A 24,697-nucleotide genomic window follows, 5' to 3' on the forward strand; every position below is an offset into this window, starting at 1 on the left:
TGACCTACAGACAGCGTGTCCCCCCTGCGCTGCTGCCTCCCGGACTGAAGAATGGTGGCGGTGCTGGAGCTGGGGGGGGGGCATCTGAGGACATCTGCGAGGACGCGTCTGCGGGGCTGGAGCGGCTTCTCTGCTCCTGTGCCCGGACCTGCGCTGCGCGCTCGGCGGGCGCGACCGCCGGAGCGCTACTCCCCCGTCGGGGGGGGGGGAGAAGACAGATTTAGGAGCCCCTTCGGGGACCCTCCGGGGCAGCGGAGTGCACCTCACCTTCAGACGTGTCTCCGGTCGCCGGGAGGAATCCTCGTCGGAGATTCCGCGGGCCGGGGGTGGGCGGAGCTTATGCGAGGCCTACTTCCGGTCTGCGGCCTGCACGGCCACGGACCAGAGCAGCGGCAGCCCCCAGTGAGGTGCGGGCTGGGGGTGGCGCCCGGCACCACAGAGCAGACGGGGAGACTCCCTGCAGACGGCAGGGGAGAGAGCATGGATGGAGGGGCGGCACGGATCGGAGCGGTAGTCGGAGGGGGCTGGTGGCAGGGTCATGCGGTCGGCAGGGCCCTTGCGGCGGTCTGTTATTACGGTACCTCCCAGCAGGGATCAGGCTGGGGGGTGTTCCTGGCATCCGGACGGAGAGGCACGGCCTTCCTGCAGTCGGCAGGGAGGGGGACCACCGGGAGCTACAGAGATTACAGCGGTGCAGCAGGAGGGGGCAGCAAAGAAGGATGGCGGTAGGACGCCGCGCCGCGGCATGAAACAGAGGACAAACAGGAGGTGCACGGAGGAGCAGGGTGCGGTGACCGTGGGGGTTGACGGCCGCAAGGTGCGGGCTGTCCCCTCGCTGGTCCCCCCAGCGGACTTCAGCAGCTCTTCTTATTCGGGCGAGGAAGAAGGACCGGAGGAGGCGGCAGGACGGATGAACGGCAGCAGGATGTTCGCGGTACGGCTGCTCCGGATTCGGTTCAGAGGCAGCCCGGTGAGAGAACAACCAATATGTTTAATGTTGTGGGTAGTGTTAGCGGGGACAGGGGTTCCACCGCGGGGAGTGGTTTGCCGGGGGTTTTAGTGCGGTCGGTCAGTCGGGGTTACCCGGGGCGGAGTTTTGGGGGCAGCTGCTAGGGGTGTTGCAGGGATTGTCGGCTGAGCGGTCAGGTCGAAGCGGGCCTGGGTCCCTGGCGGGGGGCGTGGGTGGGTCCCACGGTCGGGGTGGCTGCCGGTGGTACCGGTGCGCGAGGTAGAGACTTAGGAGGTTGTGCCGGCGGTCGTTGCGGGTCAGGCGGATGGCGCGGCGGCCGTGGCGTTGGTTAGTGAGGACGTGGAAAAGGATGATGAGGTTGTGCGTTTGGATGTTAGGGCTCGGAGCGAAGTTACGGGTGCTTTGGGAGTCCGTTAGGGGTGCAGTTAAAAAAGGAGGTGAGGGAGTAGATAAGAAAAGGGGAGTATGGGGAAATATTTTCACTGCTTCCCTTGGAAAAGTTTAATTTGGAGACAGTGAAGGCAAGTGAATCTGAAAGATAAGGAGAAAAAAAAAAAAAAAAAAAAAGGGGAGGTGTAGGTTGATCCCGAGGACGTTTACTAACTGGCATTGGAAGGCTATGCGGCCGGGCATCTGGTGGGAACACAAAGATATATGTTTTGGGGATGCGTTTGATAATGGCTCCGGCGCAGCCCTTTTGAGGTGGTGCCAGGGGCCCGGGTGCGAGTGGCGGGTCTTTGGCTGGGGGAAAAAGAAAGGGGCGTGTTGGAAATTTAGTGAGGGGCAATGTGAGTTTGGGGGCAGCGTGTCAGTTCAAACACGAGTGTTCCGGTTGTGGAGGTTTCCCTCTCTTTGGCCAGGTGTTTCAAAGGGGGAAAGAAAGGTCGGGGGACGGTTTTGGTAACAGGGAGGATGCTAGTGAGGGTCGAGGGATGCGTCCCTATTTAAATAAATATCCGGATGACCGGGCGGCGGAGCTGTTTGCTACGGGTTTTATGGAAGGTTTCCGGGTTCCGTTTGATTTTGGGGCGCCGGGGTTTCGCCCGGGTAATTCGGGGTCCGAAAAAGGACATCCGGAGGTGGTGACGGAAAGGCTGCAGAAGGAGGTGGAGCGGGATGGATGGCGGGTTCTGGTCCAGGACCCGTCACTCCCCAACTTGAGGGTTTTCGCTGCTGGGAGTGGTACCCAAGAAGGAGTCGAACGAGTATTGGCTCCTTCATCATCTCTCTTACCCGGCTGGGTTGTTGGTGAACGGCGGGATTTCACCCGAGTGCCGGCGGTCTGTTATGTATCGTTTGACAAGGTGTTGGAGTTAGTGTGGGTAGTGGGCAAGGGGCCCCGATGACCAAGGCGGACGTGGAAGCAGCTTTACGGTTACTTCCGGTGCACCCGGAGGGTTTTTTCACCTTCGGGGTGCAGGTGGGATGGGCAATATTATGTGGATCAGTGCCTGCCCATGGGTTGTTCTATTTCGTGCGCTTAGTTTGAAGCGTCAGTTCGTTTGTGGAATGGGTAGTCAGGGATGTGGCGGGTGTCCACTCAGGGATACACTATTTGGATGATTTCTTTTGCGTGGGCCCAGTGGGCTCCTCGGTTTGTTCCTTGCTGTTATTTACATGAGAACGCATTGCAGGAAGCCTGGGATTCCGGTGGCACGGGGGAAGACAGAAGGGCCAGTGACGTCCCTGTGTTTCTTGGGCATTGAAATTGACACGGTGGCTATGGAATGCCGATTGCCGGAGGACGAGCTGCGTGTTTTGAAGGTGTCGGTGCAGTTGTTGCACTGGGCTAAGAAGGTGCGGTTACAGGATTTCAGTCGGTCCTTGGGAAGTTGAATTTTGCCGGTCGCACTAGGCCTATGGGGCGAATATTTAACAGGCGTCTGGCAAGCGCAATGGCGGGGGTGATTGCTACAAATTATTTGTCAGAGTGACAATGACAATGAAAGGAGGTTTGCTGGTGTGGGGCTGCATTCCTTGAATGATACAACGGACGGACGTTATGGGTGAACAGGGCAGTATCAGATAGCCAGCTGGAACTGTTTATTGATGCGGCGGGGGCATCGGGTTTTGGGGCAATTTTAGGACGCATTGGTGTGTGGGCTAATGGCCACGGCTTTGGGTTGAAAAAGGGGTTTATGACATATTTGGCGCTGGTGGAAATGTTCCCCCATCATAGTGGCAATGGAGTTTTTTGGGGCCCAGAATTTGCGGGCAAGAAGCTTGGTGGGCATTGTAATGACATGGCAGTGGTGTATTTCGATCAATTCATGGTCGTCAAAATCGCCCCCGGTGGTGTGCTACTTGGGACATCTGGTGTTGGGTTGCTTAGAACTCAACAGGTGCGTGGTGGCGCAGCATGTGCCCGGAGTGCAAAGTGAAGTGGCTGATGCGCTCTCGGTTTCAGTCCCACAGGTTCAGGCGACTGGTGCCAGGAGCGGACAAGGTTGGAGAACTATGCCCGGCATGGCTGTGTGCCCTGGCGTCGGGTAGCATTTGAGGGAATCAGGAGACCGGTGACTGAGGCTACTTGTGCCGATACCAGGCTGTGTGGCGGGAATGGGAGGAATTAGAGATGGCGGATTTTATGGAGCTTGGTTAGACAGGCCGAGTGCTGGGGGTTTTGTCATTGATTAGCTGGGATTTTTTCAGCAGGCCGGTACGTTTCGGTGATGATTACAAGTTGGCGGTGTTGGCCTTCTTGTTAAAATGCAAGGGGTTCGGGACGTGGCAAAGGATTTTTCTGGTGCGGTAGGGGATAAAGGGTTTTCAAAGGACGCGTGGCCGCGAGACAGGAGACGGCCACTATTGTTCCGTCGTTGATTGGTTGGTGATGGGTTTGGGGGATATATGCTCGTCCGATTAGGTACGAGGGTGTTTAAGGTGGCCTTCGTGTTGGCATTTTCGGGGCTTTCTGCATCAGAGAATTTGGTAGCCCTGCCAGGCATGCGGTAGGCGGCCTGTTATTAGAGGTTGTTACGCTTGGTAAGGATGGCGCGAGTGCCGGTATGGTTTTCGATAGACAGACCAAATAGGTGGGGGACGTCTGGTGACATTGTTTGAATTGCCAGGGCGCCACCTATGCCCAGTGGTTCAGGTGGCGGAATTCTTGCAGGTGTGGGGTGGCTACCCCGGTGTTTCTTTAGACATGTGGATGGATCTGCCTTATCGTGATTCCAGTATGGCAGTGTTGAAGACGGCTTTAGTAAGGGCCGGGGGAGTAGCCAAGGGATTATGGGTCCCGCTCCTTTCGGATTGGGGCAGCGACCGAAGTGGCTACGTGGGGGGGCTGAGTGAGGATTGGACCCGGTGGATTGGGAGCTGGGATTCCTCCAGGTTTCGTTTGTATATTAGACCACATCTGATTAGGTGATGTTTGGTGACAGGGGGGGGGGTCCTTTATTGAGGATGGTTTGGTGGGCAGTCTCTTCGTGCGGAGCGGCGATGTAGGAAGCCCGTGTGAAATGGCTCGGAGTTCGGGGCATGACTGGGAGTAGAGTTCGCCCTGAATTGGTGTATTATAGCCGGATTGACAAGGAACCTGTTGTTTTAATGCTGCAGGTGGGGGGGATTGACTTTGGAGTGTGGACGGTGTGAGAGTTAAAAGGGAGAGCAAGTTGGACTTACTTCATTTGTGGAGGCCGTTCCATGGCATTGTGATTGTGAGGTCCGATATGGTAGCCCGAAGGCAGTGGCGTGTTAGGAGTGGATCGGATTAACAGGGCCTGGGAAAAATGGAACCGGGCGATTGGCAGGTTTGGAGCGTGGAACGGAGGTTGGTGGTTCGATTCGAGGAGTTGGAGAAGTCCACTGAGCAGTATTTGAGGCGTGATGGGGTCCATTCTCACGGATGGCGGTTGGATTTGTGGACGTTGGGTTTGAAGGATGGAATAGAACGAGCATTGGGGGTGTGGGGGGCCCGGGCCAAGTAAGGTGTCACTTGGCCGGTCTGTGGCGGGGTGATAGGTCCGTTCAGAGAGGTTTGGTGTACCGACAGTAGGTTTGTTGGTATGAAGCCACTCAGGGGGAGTGGCGTTGAGTTGGATGGGAACTTGTAGGCGGAGGTCCTGCAGGTTCTGGGGAGGGGTAATTAACGATGGAACGTTAATTACCCTACACCTCGGGTCGGTTGGTCACGGCCGAGGTGGTCCCCTGGGCCGGTTGGAGGTTACGGCCGGGGGATAGGAATGATGGTTTGGCTCTCGGATGGACCTATCAGGAGTCATTTTGTGGAGAATATGTATATATGTACAGGTTCAGGTGTTAATGGGGTGGCATGTTGAGCCACAAGTTTGGTACATATATACTGTTGAATAAAGCTGTGGCCATTCGGCAATAAAGTTGGAGTCTGTGTCGTTACTAATATGTTTAAAGTAACGGGAAGTTTGTCACTGGAGACCCGTTTATCCCTTATAGATACGTCAAGACGGCCAGAGAGCCCCATAAGGGTGAACAGGCACATGACGATCGGGAGGGTTAGGGTAGGAAAGAGTTAAGTGCTAAGGTTGGAGGCACATAGGGGCTGCCTGATTGGTGGGAGAGTCGGGAAAAGGGATTGGGTGAGGGACAAGATATGGGAGGGTTGGTGTGTGGGTATAAAGGGGGCTGTGCAGAGGTCACTGCCCCTTTTGACCTACAGACAGCGTGTCCCGCCCACCCGCCCTGCAATAATGTAAAAAAAAAAAAAAAATAATATATAAATAAATAAAGAAATAAAAATGATAATAATAAAAAGAATAAAGAGTATATAAAAAAAAAAAAAAAAAAAAAAGAAATTAATAAAAAATGGAAAATAAATGTGAAATATATATAAAAAAAAAAAAAAAAAAAAAAAGGATGTTGTTTTCTTTTGAGTTGTTGTCACAGCGGGGTGATAGGTCCGTTCAGAGAGGTTTGGTGTACCGACAGTAGGTTTGTTGGTATGAAGCCACTCAGGGGGAGTGGCGTTGAGTTGGATGGGAACTTGTAGGCGGAGGTCCTGCAGGTTCTGGGGAGGGGTAATTAACGATGGAACGTTAATTACCCTACACCTCGGGTCGGTCGGTCACGGCCGAGGTGGTCCCCTGGGCCGGTTGGAGGTTACGGCCGGGGGATAGGAATGATGGTTTGGCTCTCGGATGGACCTATCAGGAGTCATTTTGTGGAGAATATGTATATATGTACAGGTTCAGGTGTTAATGGGGTGGCATGTTGAGCCACAAGTTTGGTACATATATACTGTTGAATAAAGCTGTGGCCATTCGGCAATAAAGTTGGAGTCTGTGTCGTTACTAATATGTTTAAAGTAACGGGAAGTTTGTCACTGGAGACCCGTTTATCCCTTATAGATACGTCATGGTGTTGTTTGGTTAGCAGTGTCTCTTGTTTAATGCTATTGCAGCCTCTGCAGCCATTCAGAAGAGGTGGTATATACTGACAGACAGTGCCAGACTGGGACTAAAATTTAGCCCTGGCATTTGGAGGTGCACAAGCCCACTTATCGCGTGGTGAATGTGTAATATCTTTGCACACTTGTAGATTGTGAGGTGAGTGTAGCATGACCATATAATGTGTAGTCACATCAGCATCCAATATTAAAGCTCAGGCCTATTTATTGCTCTTAGTTGCAGGACCTGATGAAGCAGCTATTTTCCCTACAGAGCTGGGTCTCATGAAGAGGATGCTGCTCTCCTTAGTGCTGCGGCCTCGTCATATAGCTGATGAGCAGGGATGAAAAATCAGATCCCCCTGAACTAATATTGAGGACCTATTCTACAGATAGGGGATCAGGGAAGCTGTAGTTTTCAATGGTGATAATTTTGGGTGCATATCACTTAGGGAATGTGCAATGACATCAAAATGAATGACCATATGTATCTACCTGCTGTGCACAGGTTCAGGCTTTTGAGCATTTTTTTACCACTTCAAGTTTCTGCAACCACCAAGCGGTTAAAAGAAATGACCGATCCATTCTTCTAGTGTTTGGGAAAGCACTAAAAACAAAACAAAGATGGTCAAAACCATAGAAAAATACCCAGGAAACTACTGTAAAACTACACAGATGATCTAGGTAAAAAAACACCATGGTTTTTAACATCTTATGCTTGAAAAACTTGGCGGTTTTGCTTGAGTTTAAAATATGTTGTTTGCACAGACTCTTAAGGGGGCTTTACACGCTATGATATCGTTAATGTTTTATCGTCGGGGTCTGTTGTTAGTGACGCACATCCGGCGTCATTAACGATATCGCAGCATGTGACACACGTACCTGCGACCTTAAGCGACCTCAAAAATGGTGAAAATCGTTCACCATGGAGAGGTCGTCCCAAACTCAAAAATTGGTAAGGGTTGTTTTTCGTTGTGGTTCGTCGTTCCTGCGGCAGCACACATCGCTGTGTGTGATACCGCAGGAGCGAGGAACGTCTCCTTACCTGCCGCCGGCCACAATGCGGAAGGAAGAGGTGGGCGGGATGTTTACATCACGCTCAGCTCCGCCCCTCCGCTTTGATTGGCCAGCCGCTTAGTGACGTCGCAGTGACGTCGCTGTGATGCCGAACGTCCCTCCCCCTTGAGGGAGGGATTGTTCGGCAGTCACAGCGACGACGACGACCAGGTAAGTGCGTGTGACGCTGCCATAGCGATAATGTTCGCTGCGGCAGCGATCACACGATTTCGCTTGCACGACGGGGGCGGGTACTTACATGCTCGATATCACTAGAAATTGCTAGCAATATCATCGCATGTAAAGCCACCGTTAGGTTTTCAAGTTTTAGAAACCCATTCCCTACATTGTTTTTGTTTGTTTTAATTACTCTCCCCAGGTCTGCTATTATCTGCAGCGCTGATGTCATTTCACAATGATAGTGCTGCAACCAATCAAGGAGCTCAGCAGATAACTGATTTGCTACAGCGCTGTTGATGTGATGCCTAGAGATGAGCGGTGTTCGAATCGAACTGTTCGCCAATCTCAAATTTGACCTGTTTTAGGCAATGTTCAAATCGTTCGACAAACGCGAACCATTAGCTTCAAGTTAGACAGTTCGAGGTTATGTTCGATAACGGTTCGATCACCAAAAGCGTAAATGGCTTTTCACAGTAATACTGTTATTCAATGTTAATACAGTGGAACCTTGGTTAAGGAGAACAATCCGTTCTGGGAGTGTGCTTGTTAACCAAGTTACTCGTCTAGCAAAGCAAGATTTCTCATAGGAAATCATTGCAATGCAGACAATTTGTTCCAAACTTGTTAAATGTCACATCCTGGTCCCCTATTGTGCCATTCCACACATGCACAAACACACACAAACACACACAAACATACACGCACACACAAATATTATGCTCACCTTACCTTCCGTTCCATCGCCGGCTTCCTGGGACTTGCAGTTCTCAGGTGACTTGCCCACCCCAGGGCTTTGGGTGACCCGGTGTCAGGCCGGACTAGTCCAGGGTAGTCAGCGGTGGCGGGGCCCGACTCCGTGACCCTGGCGGGGTCAATTAATATGGCGGCTGTAGGGGTGATGATCAATAATCAACTTTGTGGAAATATATATTCGTGACGCCACCTGTGGGTTGCGGCTATGGAGCCGCCGCTGCTGGATGGGGCCTCCGGGGTTGATGTAATGGCAGCTATGGTGGTTCTGCTCCCCACAGGTGGAGTGATACCCCGGGGCAACTCTTGGTGCTCGCAAGAGTCTATGGTGTTTTGGGAATGATGCGGTGCACTGCGGAATAAAGGAAGTGACACCAGAGGTTGCAGTTCAAGGTCTTTTACTCACTGTTGCCAGGGCTGCAGCAGACTGGCTGCCGTTGGAGTGCTGGAATCCGCCATCCAGTGCCTCCGCCGACCCCAGGTAATTCTTAGGGTTAATACCGGTGCACCACTTTTAGGTCTCTTTCCTTGACTGGCTTCACAGCCTTGACTTTGATAGATGAACTTGTCTTGGCCTCTACCATAGAATCTGGTCAAGGGGGCTCGCTTGACTGGAATCTTGCCCTCTTCCCAGGGGATCTACGGCAGGTTGTGGCCCTGGGCGCTTGCAACCACCCGGGGCCTTCGGTGTTACTTGAGGAATTGTCTTTCTTCCCTCTGTCTGGGGACCGTCCCCGAATGCAGCCAGATCCCTCCACCCGATCTTCCTGTGGAACAGGCCACAAGCAAATTGTTACGTCACCGCCGCAGTCTGCTCCAGCGACTTCTGATCCGATCGCCAGGCGACGCCGTGTTTCTGCCGTGGATGGTGCTGGTGATGGGAGAGAAGTGGATGCCAGCGGCACCAGTGGGCTCAGGCTCCGATCATCCACTGGGCTGGGTTAGCTTGGGATCTGCAGTACCGCTGGCTGACTATGGGTGGCATGTGTCTTCCAGCTGAAGTTGCCAGCGTTCAGCTACAGCCAATGGGAAGACACCACACCCTTCTTATTTCCCCTCCTGTCACATGATTACTGCCAGATATAGTTCTGATTTTCCTGGCTCCTGTTACGTCCTATTCTGTTTTGTGATTCCTGTGTGTTGACTTCTGCGTGTTTTGACTACCCTTTTGCCTACTGTTTTTGTACCTTGCTGCCCGACCCGGATCTGACCTCTGCTACGCTTGCTGACTACGTCACTGCCTGCCGATTCTGTCCCTGTTCCGCAATTCCTGGTTTGACCCTGCCTGACTACTACTCTCATCGGACTGCAGCCTTCCACAGGTAGTGATCTCCAGTTCCCTGTGTAATTCCAAATCCCTGTATAGGGGTTAAAGGGTTTCAGGGTTCTGGGGGTCCTACTTGGTGAGTGGCTTCCCTCTAGCCTTCCCTTTACAGCCCATCTGAGTCTGTGGACCCAGGCAGGCGTTACATTATATCTGGCCTTCTAACCAGGAGAGAAGAAAAAAAAAATGGATTCTCTCCAAGCTGTGCTAAATCAGGTGCACACCCTTTCTGGGCTTGTTCATGGACTGACACAGCAAGTGCAGGACCTCAGGTCTGCTCAGGTCCAAGCCCCCGCTGCAGTACCTACCTCAACATGTCCAGAGTCCCGTCGACTGCAAGGGAGCAGATCACGTGGTGGAGTGCCTGGATCAGAGAGGCAATCACTTCCAAGGCAGCAGCACCACCTGAGCGGACCCCAGGATACCTGCTCAGGTGCCCAGGTACTTCCTGCAGACCCTATGAGGTTAGGCTACTTTCACACATCAGTTTTCTGCATTCAGGCACAATCCTTTTTTTCCTGATCCAAAGGATCCGGAAAAAAAATGTAAAACTGTATCCACCGGATCCGATTTTTAACGGATCCGTTGTGCCGGATGCGTAAAAAACCGGATCCGTTGGATTTGTTTTGCATCCGTTTTTGCATCCGTTTTGTCCGGTTTTTTTGATGGATCACTTTTTTTAATTTATTTGGTGCTTGCGCAGTTTACAAAAACGGATCCGGCAGCCGCATCCATTTTTTACCGCATTGTGCCGGATCCGGCATCCATAGGCTTTCATTGTAAAACACGCCGTATCGCGCCGGATCCGGCGCGATGTGGTTTTTTTTGCCGGACAAAAAAACGTTGCAAGACACGTTGCCTCTGGCCGCCGCTTTACTTAATTTTGCCGCATCCGGAAAAAAACGGATGCAACGCAAAGCCATCAGGTACAATCCGGTAACAATGCAAATCTATGGGGATAAAACGGATGCGGTACCGGATCCATTTTACCCGGTTTTTTCCGGATTGTACCTGATGGAAAAAAACTGATGTGTGAAAGTAGCCTTAATGTTACCTGTCTCATTGTCTCACCAGGGAAAATCTGTACGGCTGCAGGCCTTTGTTGATTGTGGCTCTGCTGCTAATTTTATAGACACTATTGTAGCAAAAGAGCTGGGTTGACTTTGCTCAGGTTAAATGCACCTATTAGAATATCTACTATTGATAGTACACCTCTCACCCAGGGTGTGGTTACTTTTGTAACTCCAGAGATCTCCATGCTTGTTGGTGCTCTGCATGTAGAATCTGTGTCATTTTTTGTTCTTGAGAATCTGATGTCAGCAGTGGTATTGGGTATGCCATGGCTGCGTAAACATAACCCGGTCATAGACTGGCATCAGGGTGAGATTGTGCACTGGAGCCCTGAGTGTCAGTAGACGTGCATGTCTTTATTTGTGAACCTGACTAGAGCTGAACCTACCTTCATACCTTATGCATTCAGGGAATTTGCTGATGTGTTTTCTGTATCTGAATCTGAAAAATTGCCTCCGCACAGAGATTGACTGCCCCATAGATTTGGTCCCCAATTCCTGACTCCCCAAGGGTAAAATGTATAATCTTTCTGGTCCGGAGCATCAGGCCATGAAAGATTATATAGCAGACAGTCTGCAGAGAGGGTTAATCAGACCATCCAGGTCACCAGTCGGCGCTGGATTCTTTTTTGTTGATAAAAAAGATGGTGGCCTCAGACCTTGTATTGACTACCGTGAACTGAATGCTATTACTGTAAAGAATCGGTACCCTCTGCCACTCATCCCCGATCTGTTTAACCAGCTCATAGGAGCCCGGTGGTTCACAAAGCTTGATCTCAGGGGAGCATATAACCTTATCCGTATCCGAGAAGGGGATGAGTGTAAAACTGCATTTAATACTCCAGAGGGACATTATGAGTACCTAGTAATGCCTGTTGGATTAAGTAATGCGCCGGCTGTGTTCCAGAACTTTGTTAATGACATTTTCAGAGATATTTGTGGTCAATATGTGGTCGTCTATCTGGATGATATCCTCATTTATTCTCCTGATGCTACGTCACATGTCCAACATGTATGCACTGTACTCCAGAGACTCAGGGAGAATTCCCTATTTACTAAATATGAGAAATGTGGTTTTTTTTTGAGGCAGAGGTTAATTTCCTGGGTTATATATTGTCTGCAGAAGGCTTCCGCATGGATCCCTCTAAGCTTCAACCGATTAAGGAGTGGGTGCAACCCAAGTCTCTGAAAGCCTTGCAGCGTTTCCTTGGATTCGCTAATTATTATCGCAAATTCATTGGAGATTTTTCCAAAATTGCCAAACCCCTCACCGATTTGACTAAAAAGGGGGCTGATGTGGTTAATTGGAAACCAGAGGCGATTCATGCCTTCTCAAAATTAAAAGGATGTTTCTCCTCAGACCCAATTCTGGTTCAGCCTGACCTTATGCGTCCGTTTATTGTGGAAGTCGATGCATCCGAGGTTGGAGTGGGAGCGGTGCTATCACAAGGTACTCCGTCTCTCACTCAGCTTCGTCCTTGTGCCTTCTTTTCCCGCAAGTTTTCTCCCACAGAGTGAAATTATGACATTTGTAATCGTGAGCTGTTGGCTATTAAATGGGCCTTAGAGGAATGGCGCCACTTCCTCGAAGGCGCCAAACATAAGGTCACAGTCATCACAGACCATAAGAACCTAACTTATCTGGAATCTGCTAAGAGACTCAATCCTAGGCAAGCTAGGTGGGCATTGTTCTTCTCCAGATTTGATTTTGTGGTAACATTCCGGCCCGGTACCAAGACCACCAGAGCTGATGCACTTTCCCGTAGCTTCTGTCCCTCTCAGTCCGAAGACTCTGAACCAGTGCATATTCTAGCTAAAGGCATTATTATGTCATCGGTTTCCTTAGATTTGATAGAAGAGGTCCATAATACCCAAGACCAAGCTCCTGAAACCACCCCTGTCAGTAAACTGTTTGTCGCCCCCTCACTGCGCCTACGGGTACTCCAGGAATCCCACAATTCTGTGCTGGCAGGTCACCCTGGTATCGGCAATACCCTCCGATTAGTAACCAGGAATTTTTGGTGGCCAACCGTAGCGAAAGATTGTAAGGAATATGTACTGGCTTGTGAAACTTGTGCTCGAGCCAAGACACCCCGTACCCGCCCTGCCGGATTTCTCCACTCCCTACCTACTCCAGTAAGCCCTTGGACACATCTCTCCATGGACTTCATCACTGACCTTCCACCCTCAGAACGGAAGACTTGTATCTGGGTAGTAGTGGATAGATTCAGAAAACAGTGTCATTTTGTTCCTCTGTCCAGATTACCCAATTCTGAAACTCTTAGCAAGTTGTTTATTAGGCATATTGTGCGGTTACACAGGGTTCCGGAAATATTGTTTCTGACCGAGGAACACAGTTCGTCTCAAAATTCTGGAGGGCGTTTTGTAAAAAGATCCATATAGAGCTAGCTTTTTCATCTGCCTACCACCCAGAGACCAATGGTCAGACCGAACGTTCCAATCAAACCCTTGAACAATATCTCCGGTGTTATGTGTCTGACCGTTAGTCTGATTTGGGTGGAATATCTGCCGTTAGCTGAGTTCGCTATCAATAATCAGTATCAGGAATCCATCAAGACTACCCCCTTTTTCTGCAATTTAGGGTTGCATCCACGTTTTGGTTCTTTTTCTTCCGCTGTGGTGGATACTCCTGAGGCTGACTCAACTGCGGACAAATTAAAGGCTATCTGGTCTGAGGTGAAAGAGAACCTGAAGAAGACAAAGGTTGGTCAAGCCTCCTCTGCTAATAAGAGACGTTCCAAGGGCCCTAGTCTTGGAGTTGGTATGGTTATCCACACAGAATATTAAACTCAGGGTCCCTTCTGCTAAGCTGGGTCCGAGATTTATTGGACCTTACGAGATAATCAAGGTAATTAATCCCACAGCTTTCCGCCTGCAACTCCCCCCATCCTTCGAGATATCGAATGTGTTCCATAAGTCCCTCCTCAAGTTATATCGTGTCCCCATTCACCCAGTCAGTGACCCTCCTCCTCCTGTTTTGGTAGAAGGTAACTTGGAGTATGAGGTACAGAGAATACTTGATTCCCGTATTGTCAGAGGGGCGGTACAGTATTTGGTGCATTGGAGGGGTTACGGCCCCGAGGAGAGGTCATGGGTCCCTGCGAGCGATGTTCATGCTAGGGGTCTGGTCTGACGGTATCACCTCCAATTTCCTGGGAAGCCGTGTTTTGAGGGCCCGGAGGCCCCTCGTGGAGGGGGGGTGTACTGTTACGTCACCGCCGGAGTCTGCTCCAGCGACTTCTGCTCCGATCGCCAGGCGACGCTGTGTTCCTGACGTGGATGGTGCTGGTGATGGGAGAGAAGTCGATGCCAGCGGCACCAGTGGGCGCAGGCTCCGATCATCCACTGGGCTGGGTTAGCTTGGGATCTGCAGTACCGCTGGATGACTGTGGGTGGCATGTGTCTTCCAGCTGGAGTTGCCAGCGTTCAGCTACAGCAAATGGGAAGACACCACACCCTTCTTATTTCCCCTCCTGTCACATGATTACTGCCAGATATAGTTCTGATTTTCCTGTTGCGTCCTATTCTGTTTTGTGATTCCTGTGTGTTGACTTCTGCGTGTTTTGACTACCCTTTTGCCTACTGTTTTTGTACCTTGCTGCCCGACCCGGATCTGACCTCTGCTACGCTTGCTGACTACGTCACTGCCTGCCGATTCTGTCCCTGTTCCGCAATTCCTGGTTTGACCCTGCCTGACTACTACTCTCATCGGACTGCAGCCTTCCACAGGTAGTGATCTCCAGTTCCCTGTGTAATTCCAAATCCCTGTATAGGGGTTAAAGGGTTTCAGGGTTCTGGGGGTCCTACTTGGTGAGTGGCTTCCCTCTAGCCTCCCCTTTACAGCCCATCTGAGTCTGTGGACCCAGGCAGGCGTTACACAAATATGCCCTTCCGTGGCCCTGGGATCCTCTCTTCTCTGTCTGTGGTGTCACCTGGGCCTAGCTGGGCCCCAGGATCTCCACCAGGAACCTTCTCTCTTCACTGTCTCAGCTCACTCTCTCCCGACTACCACTCTCCTCCTCTGCCTCACGCAGACTACCTCCTTTCACTGAACTTGAACTTCCTGTTTCTACTCTCACTTTCTAGTTGGCTCCTCCCACATTCCTTGTTGCTAGGCCCCCACCCCATGGGAGGAGAGATGAGTCTTACGGCCCCCCTGACTACAACACGGGGGTAGCTGCCACTATCTCTGGTCCCTGTATGTGCCTAGGAATGAGTGATTGTGCAGATTTGCCTGTGAACCGGTATGTACCCTTGTCCTTACCTAGGATGGGACATCACACCTCTGGCTGAGGTGCAAGGTCTCTGTGGCAACGGAAGCCTCAGGGGCGCCACACAGGTACAAGATGTGTATCGGGTAACCATCGCGACCGATGCCGGAACTTCCGCTGCCAGAGCGCTGACATCAAAGGCAGGAGCCGTTTGCCTCTGATTGGCCAGCGCGCTGCCTTTGAGTAGCGTCTGTCAGCACATGAATGCAGCACCAGAACCAGCACCAGCAAATAAATGTTGCATCTGAACCACCATCAGTACATGACTAAATCACCATGCTTAACCCCATGTAGAATTGTATCGCAAGAACCGACAACTCGCAGTTTGTTCTTAACAATAGTTAGAAGATGCTGGGAATTGTTGTTATCAATATCAGAGTGCAGACCAAACGGAAATCACAGTATTGATAAGACGCAGAATCACAATACACGGTGCATTGTCATGCATGAAATTGATTTTGCTGCAGATAGCACTGTTCTTTTTTTGTACCATGCAAGAAAGTGGTCAGTCAGAATATATATATATATATATATATATATATATATATATATCTATCCTTATTCTGTCTGTCTTGCTCCAAAATTGTGTCACGTGACAGTGTCACCGTACGTGTCATAAGTGACAACTGTCAGATTGGCCGCTGGGCTCGGCCTGGCCCCGCCCACTGTTAGGGCCAGGTGGACGGGTAGACCCAGGAGGTGGATCCACTGGGCCGCACACCTTACTGAAGGCAAGGGGCCCGGTAGCCAGAGCACTACAGGTAGTAGGACAGTCCGTGCAAAAGAGTGGAATGCAGAAGTCCCTGGGACCACGGAGTCACTGATGGTAGTCCGGGTGACGGAGCTCAGGTTCGGAGGCCGAGATGTTGAAAGCCAGCAGAGTCCGGAACCGATGGAGCGAGAGGATGGATCACCACAGGGATCAAAGATGGTACGGACTGACGGGATGGCAGATAGTCAGCGTTCGGGGTTCGGGAATCGGCAGGACCGGATGGCGAGGCAGGAGCGGCTCTAGAAGAGAGATAGGTGAGTATATCACAGAGACAAGGAGACCTGACTCCTAGCTTAGGAAACACAAAGAACAGGCCCTGCCCACTTGGACATTAAACCTCTTTATACCCTGTACCTGTGTGTTCAATTTCCTGTCAGTGGATGCTAGCCCTTTAAAAGAGGGTCAATGACCGCGTGCGCGCCCTAATGTGCATGCGCGAGGCCCGGGTGCCAGAAGCCAGGGCAGGGAGCGGTGAGCAGGAAGCAGGAGAGCCAGGCTGGGGCTGAGTAGCCAACGGGCGCTGGGAGCGGGGACCGGGCCGCCGGCGATGGAGGCTGGGGAGCGGGGGACGCCAGACAGAGGAGCCAGGGAGCGAAGCAGGGGACCCGGGGAGCGTGACACCCACCCACAGATTGGCCGCTCGCCTCGGCCTGGCCCCGCCCCCCCACATGGATTAGCCGCTCGCCCTGGACCTCCACACTCATCGCCCGCTCCAGCGTACACCGGCTCCCGGTACACACGTGCAGGGAGCCGGCATACGCTGACGTCTCGCCCACTCAGCCCCGCTCCAGCATACACCGGCTCCCGGTACACATGTGCAGGGGGCCGGTGTTACATCTCGTGGCTCTCCTCTTGCAAGGAATGAGGTGGTCCCCCATTCCTTGTCTGCTGCGAGCCCTCCTGCTCAGCAGCGCCAAAGGCCTGGGAGACTGCAGGAGTTTCCTCCTCCTAGATGCAGCAGAAGGGTGACACCTAGTGGTTTACTCCTTGTAAGGAATGGAGTGGTCTCCCATCCCTTGCCTGCCACGTGTCCTCCTGCTCGGCATCGCAGAGGGTCGGAGTGGTTGCACAGTGTGCAAAGGGTAGATGCTCAGGGAAGCAGCAAGACTTCCCTTAGCTCTGCACATTGTGAAACCAAAGATCCCGCCTTTATGACCCAGAGGCAGGAGGTTGAGCATGTGCCCCACGTGACGTCTTCTGATTCACTCACTGGTATCACACGGCCAGATAACGAGGCTGGTGATGTGCTGAATCCTGACTGGCCGGGCCAGGACGTCACAGATCATGATTGGGTCACATCCGTCTCGCGCCCGCCCTTGGCTGGAGCTACATCCCCTTAAAAACCCCTCCTGCCATCATGGCGGCGCGTGACCGTCCTTCTATGTTTGGATGTCTGGCAGCGTGCTGCCACGCCACTGTACAGACGTCATTGTATTTTGCAGGTCTCGCCCCTGCCTTGCTGCTCCGGCAGTATTCTGTTTAACAGGCTGTGTTCCTGTCCCAGGTGAGCTCCTTGAATCTTTGTCGGACTCACCTGGTTTCTGAAGCACACGTGCGTGGGCACCTCTGTCCTACCCTCGTGCCATATTCCTGTGACTCCCGCTGGCACACGTGCGTAGGCACCTCTGTGCGTCCCCGTGCAACAGGTACACCGAGTTGTGAGCCCTGTGCCATACAACCCTCACGGGTTAGGGCGGACAGGTGTACGCAGATCGTCTGTGACATTCCAGATGATCGCTAGCAGCAACCCGCTCACTCTTCTCCCACCATAGCAGCGGTCCCTTACTCCGCACAGTGGACCTTGACCGGCGGAAGCTGTCCATATACCATCTTGGCACGCTTCCCCGGGTCCCCCTCGTAACAGGCCGGCATACGCTGCGGTCAATAATGAAGTGTCATGCAGCGGTGAAAGAGTTAAAGACACTGCAAGACACTTCATTATACTCAGCGGGCACCCCCAGAAGAGAGAAGACAGAAGAAAGAAGACCCCGCAGTCATACTCACCAGACGCCAACCGGGAGCAGGTGAGTGCATCAAGGTCCTGCAGTGGCGGAACACACACACACGCGCACACATAAGAACAGACACAGACACATCAGATCACACTCTCTCACTCTCACACACACCTCACACACACATCAGATCGAATCCACACACTCACAACATCCAGTGATATCGCTTACTTCTCGGCGTCGATACTGTGCATGCAGTGACCTTCCAGGACCTGCCGGAGGATCACATGGCCGGAAGCATGTGGTATCTCCGGATGTTGTGAGTGTGTGAGCGCGTATGTGCGATATCGTCAGTGCGTGTATGCGATCGGGTGTGTGCGTGTATGCGATCGGGTGTGTGGGTGTGTGCGTGTATGCGATCGGGTGTGTGGGTGTGTGCGTTTATGCGATCGGGTGTGTGCGTGTGTTCTGATGTGTGAGTGTATGCGATCGGATCTGTGAGTGTCGGCAGAGGAGCACGGCGTGCAGCACAGCTGCTGGGACCGCCCACCGGAGGGCACAGGGAGAAGTGGGGTGTGAGTGTATGCGATCAGATGTGTGCGTGTATACTGTCTGATGTGTGACTGTGGAGCACGATGGGGAGTGCGCAGCATTGGGGATGGAGCACGATGGGGAGTGCGCAGCATGGGGGATGGAGCACGATGGGGGGGGTGCGCAGCATGGGGGATGGAGCACGATGGTGGGGTGCGCAGCATGGGGGATGAAGCACGATGGAGAGTGCGCAGCATGGGGGATGGCGCACGATGGGGAGTGCGCAGCATGGGGGATGGAGCACGATGGGGAGTGCGCAGCATGGGGGATGGAGCACGATGGGGAGTGCGCAGCATGGGGGATGGAGCACGATGGGGAGTGCGCAGCATGGGGGATGGAGCACGATGGGGAATGCGCAGCATGGGGGATGGAGCACGATGGGGAGTGCGCAGCATGGGGGATGGAGCACGATGGGGAGTGCGCAGCATGGGGGATGGAGCACGATGGGGGGTGCGCAGCATGGGGAATGGAGCACGATGGGGGGTGGTGTGCAGCATGGGGGATGGAGCACGAAGGGGGGTGCGCAGCATGGGGGATGGAGCACGATGGGGGGTGCGCAGCATGGGGGATGGAGCACGATGGGGGGGTGCGCAGCATGGGGGATGGAGTACGATGGGGGGTGCGCAGCATGGGGGATGGAGCTTGATGGGGGGTGCGCAGCATGGGGGATGAAGCACGATGGGGGGTGCGCAGCATGGGGGATGGAGTACGATGGGGGGTGCGCAGCATGGGGGATGGAGCTTGATGGGGGGTGCGCAGCATGGGGGATGGAGCACGATGGGGGTGCACACATCCCCCCAAAACACACACACAGCGCCACATGCGCACCGCACAACACACCACACACACACTGGGAACCACAAACGCCGCCCTACACAGACAACGCCGCACACACACACCACCCAACACACAAACACCGCGGCATACACAAATATACGCACATACCGCGCAACACACACACTGCACAAAACATACCTCCCCAAAAACACACACACGCACTCCACACCCACACAAACCGCACAACACACACAGCACCACACACACAGAACGCTGTAGACACACAGCGCTCCACAAACAACGCAACACACACAACGCAACACACATACAACACCGCTCTCACACACACCTCCACCCAGACAACACCCAGAACATTTACAGTGCCCTACACAAACACTGGCAACTACACACAACAACATATATATATATATATATATATATATATATATATATATATATATATATATATATATATATATATGTAAAAACATACATTAACTACACAATAAATTCTAGAATACCCGATGCGTCAGAATCGGGCCACCTTCTAGTAATATCTATCTATATATATATATATATATATATATATATAACATTACTAGAAGGTGGCCTGGTAAGCAAAGTAATGCATCGAATAACAGTGTTTAACTTGACTTCTTTCCCCCTTACAGCTGACATGTACTCTGTACTCACAAAAGGTACGCTTACTTCTTAGCCTAAATAACCCAGACCTTACCCCAACTGATTTTAATGGATGACATTGACCCTGACTGTACTGTATCTACCCCTTTTAGAAAAGGTTTAAAATCTACTTTTTTCCCTCCACTGACTCCAGGTAACAGTGTGGATTTATTCCAGGAATTAGTGACCAGAGACCTGGAAGCCCTTAAATATATACCATCTGTAAAAAACCTGTCTAATAACGAATCTAAAGCGCTTAGGTTGTTGCAGAATAATCGTGATTTATTTATCAGAAGGGCTGATAAGGGCGGTGCGGTGGTTCTGCTGTCAAAAAAATCCTCTCAAGTGGAGTCTGAAAGACAGCTAAATAATGCCAGTGTGTATAGGAAATTACCCAGTGATCCTACTTGGACTTATGTGAAGCAATTAAGAAGCTTACTATTCAAATGGGTGAATAACAATATCTTAACAAAAAATACTGCTGAAAAGCTTTTGCCAATTTTTCCACAAAAAGCACACTGGTATTATTTACCTAAAATACATAAGAGCTTGTCCTCCCCCACCCCCCCCCCCCCCCCGGCCGCCCCATAGTCTCGGGGTTGGGATCCCTGACTCAACCCCTTTCCCAGTATCTTGAATGGTTGCTGAAGCCTGTGTCTAAAATGATTCCCTCTTACATAAGAGATACGGGTGATTTTATGGAAATGCTAAATAATTTTCAATGGCAGGACGGGTTCCAACTGGTTTCGCTGGACATTGAGAGTCTGTACACCCGGATCCCTCAAGATCTGGGTGTGCAGACTGTCAAAGAAGTCCTGATAAAATTTGGGCTGGATCATTCCCTGGTGGCATTTGTGGCAGAAGCATTTGACTTCGTATTGAGTCATAATGCTTTTACCTTTGGAGAACAATGGTAATTGCAGTGCGGGGGTACCGCAATGGGTACCCCCGCAGCTTGCATTTTCGCAAACCTTTACCTAGCAGCTTTAGAGGATAAACTAATATATAGTCTTGGTAATCCATTCCTTAGACATATAAAGATGTACGCAAGATATGTGGATGATGTATTTCTGGTATGGGATGGTACAGAATCAGAGTTTGAGTGGTTTGTCACTTATCTGAATACCACTAATGCTTTTAATATGCTATTCACTAGTCAGTTTGGCGGCCAGGAACTTGTTTTCCTGGACGTTAAACTGACAGTGAATGACGGGACCATCCTTAGGGAGGTCCACAGAAAACCTACAGCCGTTAATAATTTGCTGCATTTTAATAGCGCTAATCCTTCCCATACCAGAACCTCTCTCCCATATAGTCAGTTCTTGCGTTTAAAACGTATTAATAATGATCCTCGCAAATTTGAAGAGCAAGCCTCTGATTTAAAGGCACGCTTACTTGAACGAGGTTATCCCTCTAGGATCATAGAAGCTGCTTTAGACAGGACTGCGATGGCGACGAATGATCATGATAGACCTCGCAAATTTTTTTTTAAAAAAATACCAGGAAAAATGCTGCATAATGCCGCCGGGGATAGATGCACCTTCAATTTCAAATACAATTCTATGTTTGACATTGTGAGATCCAGCATAAAGAGACACTGGCATTTGTTGAAAAACGATAAAGACCTTATAGACCTGGTTAAAGAGGGTCCCTTGGTATCTTACAGAAGAGGCCATAATTTAGGCGACCTTTTGGTAAAAAATAGATTCGTGCCCACAAAGGAAAAGACATGGTTAGACAAGAAAAAAATTAAGGGTGATTTTAGATGTGGGAATTGTCCTTTCTGTTCGGCCCATAAAACGGGGGATGTAATAAAAGTGGGGTGTGAGTACCTCAGGGTTAATGATTTCATATCGTGAAAGTCCACTTATATAGTGTATGCATTATTCTGCCCCTGCAATTTTTATTACATTGGAAAAACTATCCGGCCCCTTTACGTCCGTTTTAGTGAACATTGCAAATCCTTAATATCAGGGATAGGTTCAGCAAGACTTATTAAACACATGCAGGAATGCCATAATAGTAATTCCAATTCTGGATCTAAACGCAATGGGACCGCTAGGTTTGAATGACAGAAACGACTTGTCAGTTTTTCTTTAAAGAACCTTTTTTTTTTTTTTTTTTTTTTGACATGTCTACTATATGACATCCTGACTGTGACACCCTTGTTTTGCTAGCACTATCTGATCATGGCGTTGATTAATAGCTATTGTTTTGCATTTTAACATTATTGCATACATTGTCTCTGAAAAAAAATTTTATTTTTTTTTTTCACTAATTTAAAATAATTTCTATTGTTTTTGTGCTCGCTGTACTGTACATCAGAATTTTGTTCTGTTCTTGTAGGGATTGTGATTCTGTCCGCCTTTTGTATATTATTGTATTTTGAGAGATATGTGTATTAGACTGTGATATGTTAATACCCTTGAAGTCTTCACCTGCTTTTTGCGGCTACTAATTGTATACTTGCATTTGCATTTTAAATCACTCTGCTAATGCAGTACCCGCACCATTTGTGTTTAAAAGGGCTGTGCTGCATGGCAGTTTGCACTGGACCCGTGGAAGCTAAGTTCTAGCGAAACGGCACGCCGTCATCTGGCGTTGTATGGCTTGTCTCATCCTCCCCACCGCTTGTACCTTCATGTTTCCCCTGCAATAAAGACGGAGTGATATGGTGATCATCTGGAGTGCGACTTTCTTTCTCCTTTGGATTTATCTTGGTCTTCACCGCAAGTCTGCACCATGATCTCCTCCATGGCTCAGTAGGGCTCAAATAGCTGAACGTGTAGTAACACGCGGAGTAGGTGGTGCACCGGGACTCTTACCTCTTTCATATATATATATATATATATATATATATATTATATATATATATATATGTAATGTACCTCCGGGCGGGGGGTCTGTATCCCGTGGCTCCGCCCAAACACTCTCTCCCCGCCTCGCTGCTTTTCCCTCTTATCATCCTAACACGTGACGTGAGCATTACAGAGCGGAGCATGCTATCCGAAACTAGTCTCTGTCTGTGCTGCTGCTCAGGTAATGAATCTCCCCAGTGCTGATTCCCCGACCCCGCCCCCCCCCCCCACCCCCGCCCGAGCCTGTGCTGCTCTAGCTGTTTCTCTTGACTCCCTAGTGTTTGTGTCCTGATCTATCGTGTGTGCAGTGGTTGCTTCTCAATGCTGCAGGCACACACTTGAAGTGATGCGCCAGGGAGGCCTCTGGCTGTGTAGTCGTGGCTTCCAGGCACATCCCTGGCTCCATCACTCCTTTCATGTTGGGGGCTAGCTTGCTGAGACAATGGAGATCAGTATCTTCGTCGGAGAGTGTACAAACAGTCCTCAGGCAGAAGTTGCTTGCAATAAAAGATAACATTTATTGGCACCATACAAATCCGGACAGCAAATACGGCAGTTTTCTGTGGAGCTGGGGACAACCTGTCCAAACGCGCCCTCTAGTGGGGATATGCCCTGGGTACTCCTCTTCTCCGGGCTCCCACTTCTAGGTCAAGCACACACCGGACCCACACCAGCGGAATCAGACCTCTGAGGTTGCGTACTCCTCCGTTACTCCGGCGTCCCCTGATGTTCCGCTCATACACACTGCCACCGATGGTCACACACTGCTGTCCCGGATCCGACTCCCTTCCACACACACAGACCTTCCCTAGTCATACAGCCGACTCCTCCTCCCCGGTGGCAACAGCCGTCCCACCCGGCCACTAGGGGGTGCCCTAACATCAAAATACCATACAATACAATATAAAAGAATATAACACTTTTAATAATAACGTTTCCGGGATAACTATTTTCCTGCCCATTATTTGATTGGGTCAGTGATTGCTCTATCGTCCCGTGTCCTCTCCCATTCCTGGGCTTTTTATTCGTGTCCACACTTCTTGCCCTGGTTTCTCTTTTGGATTTTTACCTTAATATGTTTTGCTGAATTTTTGTTCAGGATTAATTATAATGCTATAAACTGTTTTTTGTACTATTGTGACAATAAAATAAATTTATTTATAAAACGGTTGGAGCACTTTTGATAATTGTTCTATGTATATGTATGGGTCAGAAAAACTCCCAGAGGTTTCTGTTTTAGGTTTTCAGTGGTTATTGGGGAGTGACCCGATGAATAAATAATGAGGTCCAGTTTTTCCCCTTTTTTTGTGACTAATTGGCTGATATTTTTAGGCTGGGGGGCTCCCCACAATGTAGAGCTCCCCATCCGGAGAATACCAGCCTTCAGCCGTGTGGCTTTATCTTGGCTGGTATCAAAATTGGGGGGGGGAAAACCGCACGCCGTTTTTCTTTTAATTATTTATTTATTTTACTGCACAATATACACCCACCCACCGGCGGCTGTGATTGGTTGCAGTAAGACAGCTGTCACTCAGTGTGGGGGCGTGTCTGACTGCAACCAATCATGGGCACCAGTGTGCGGGGAAAGCAGTGAATATGAGTGAGTAATGGGCGGCCGGCATTTTCAAATCAGGAGAAGCCGCCAGAGCAGTGTGACAGCCGTGCAGCCCTGCGCCGGTGATCGGTGAGAGTGAGTGAATGAGTCAGTCAGTGAGTGACAGAGTTTGAGAGAGAGAGAGAGAGAGAGAGAGAGAGAGTGAGTGAGTGATTTATTTTTCTGACAAGCAATGAATTTATATCACTTCTGGGCATGCTCAGAAGTAAAAACCGGATATGGTACATGCTTCCGGTGTTTGAAGCATGCCACCGTATCTGGCTCGCATAGACTTTCATTATGCACCATGCCACACAGCGCCGCACCTGGCGCTATGCATTTTGCCGCTGGCAAAAAACGTTCCTCTCTGCGTCCTGTGCGCCCGCCGGAGTGATGATTTTTGCCGCATCCGGCAAAAACCGGATTAAACTCAAGTACATGCGGCACAATCCGGCGCTAATAAAA

The sequence above is a fragment of the Anomaloglossus baeobatrachus genome, chromosome 4 (assembly GCF_048569485.1).
Source record: "Anomaloglossus baeobatrachus isolate aAnoBae1 chromosome 4, aAnoBae1.hap1, whole genome shotgun sequence".
NCBI lineage: Eukaryota > Metazoa > Chordata > Amphibia > Anura > Aromobatidae > Anomaloglossus > Anomaloglossus baeobatrachus.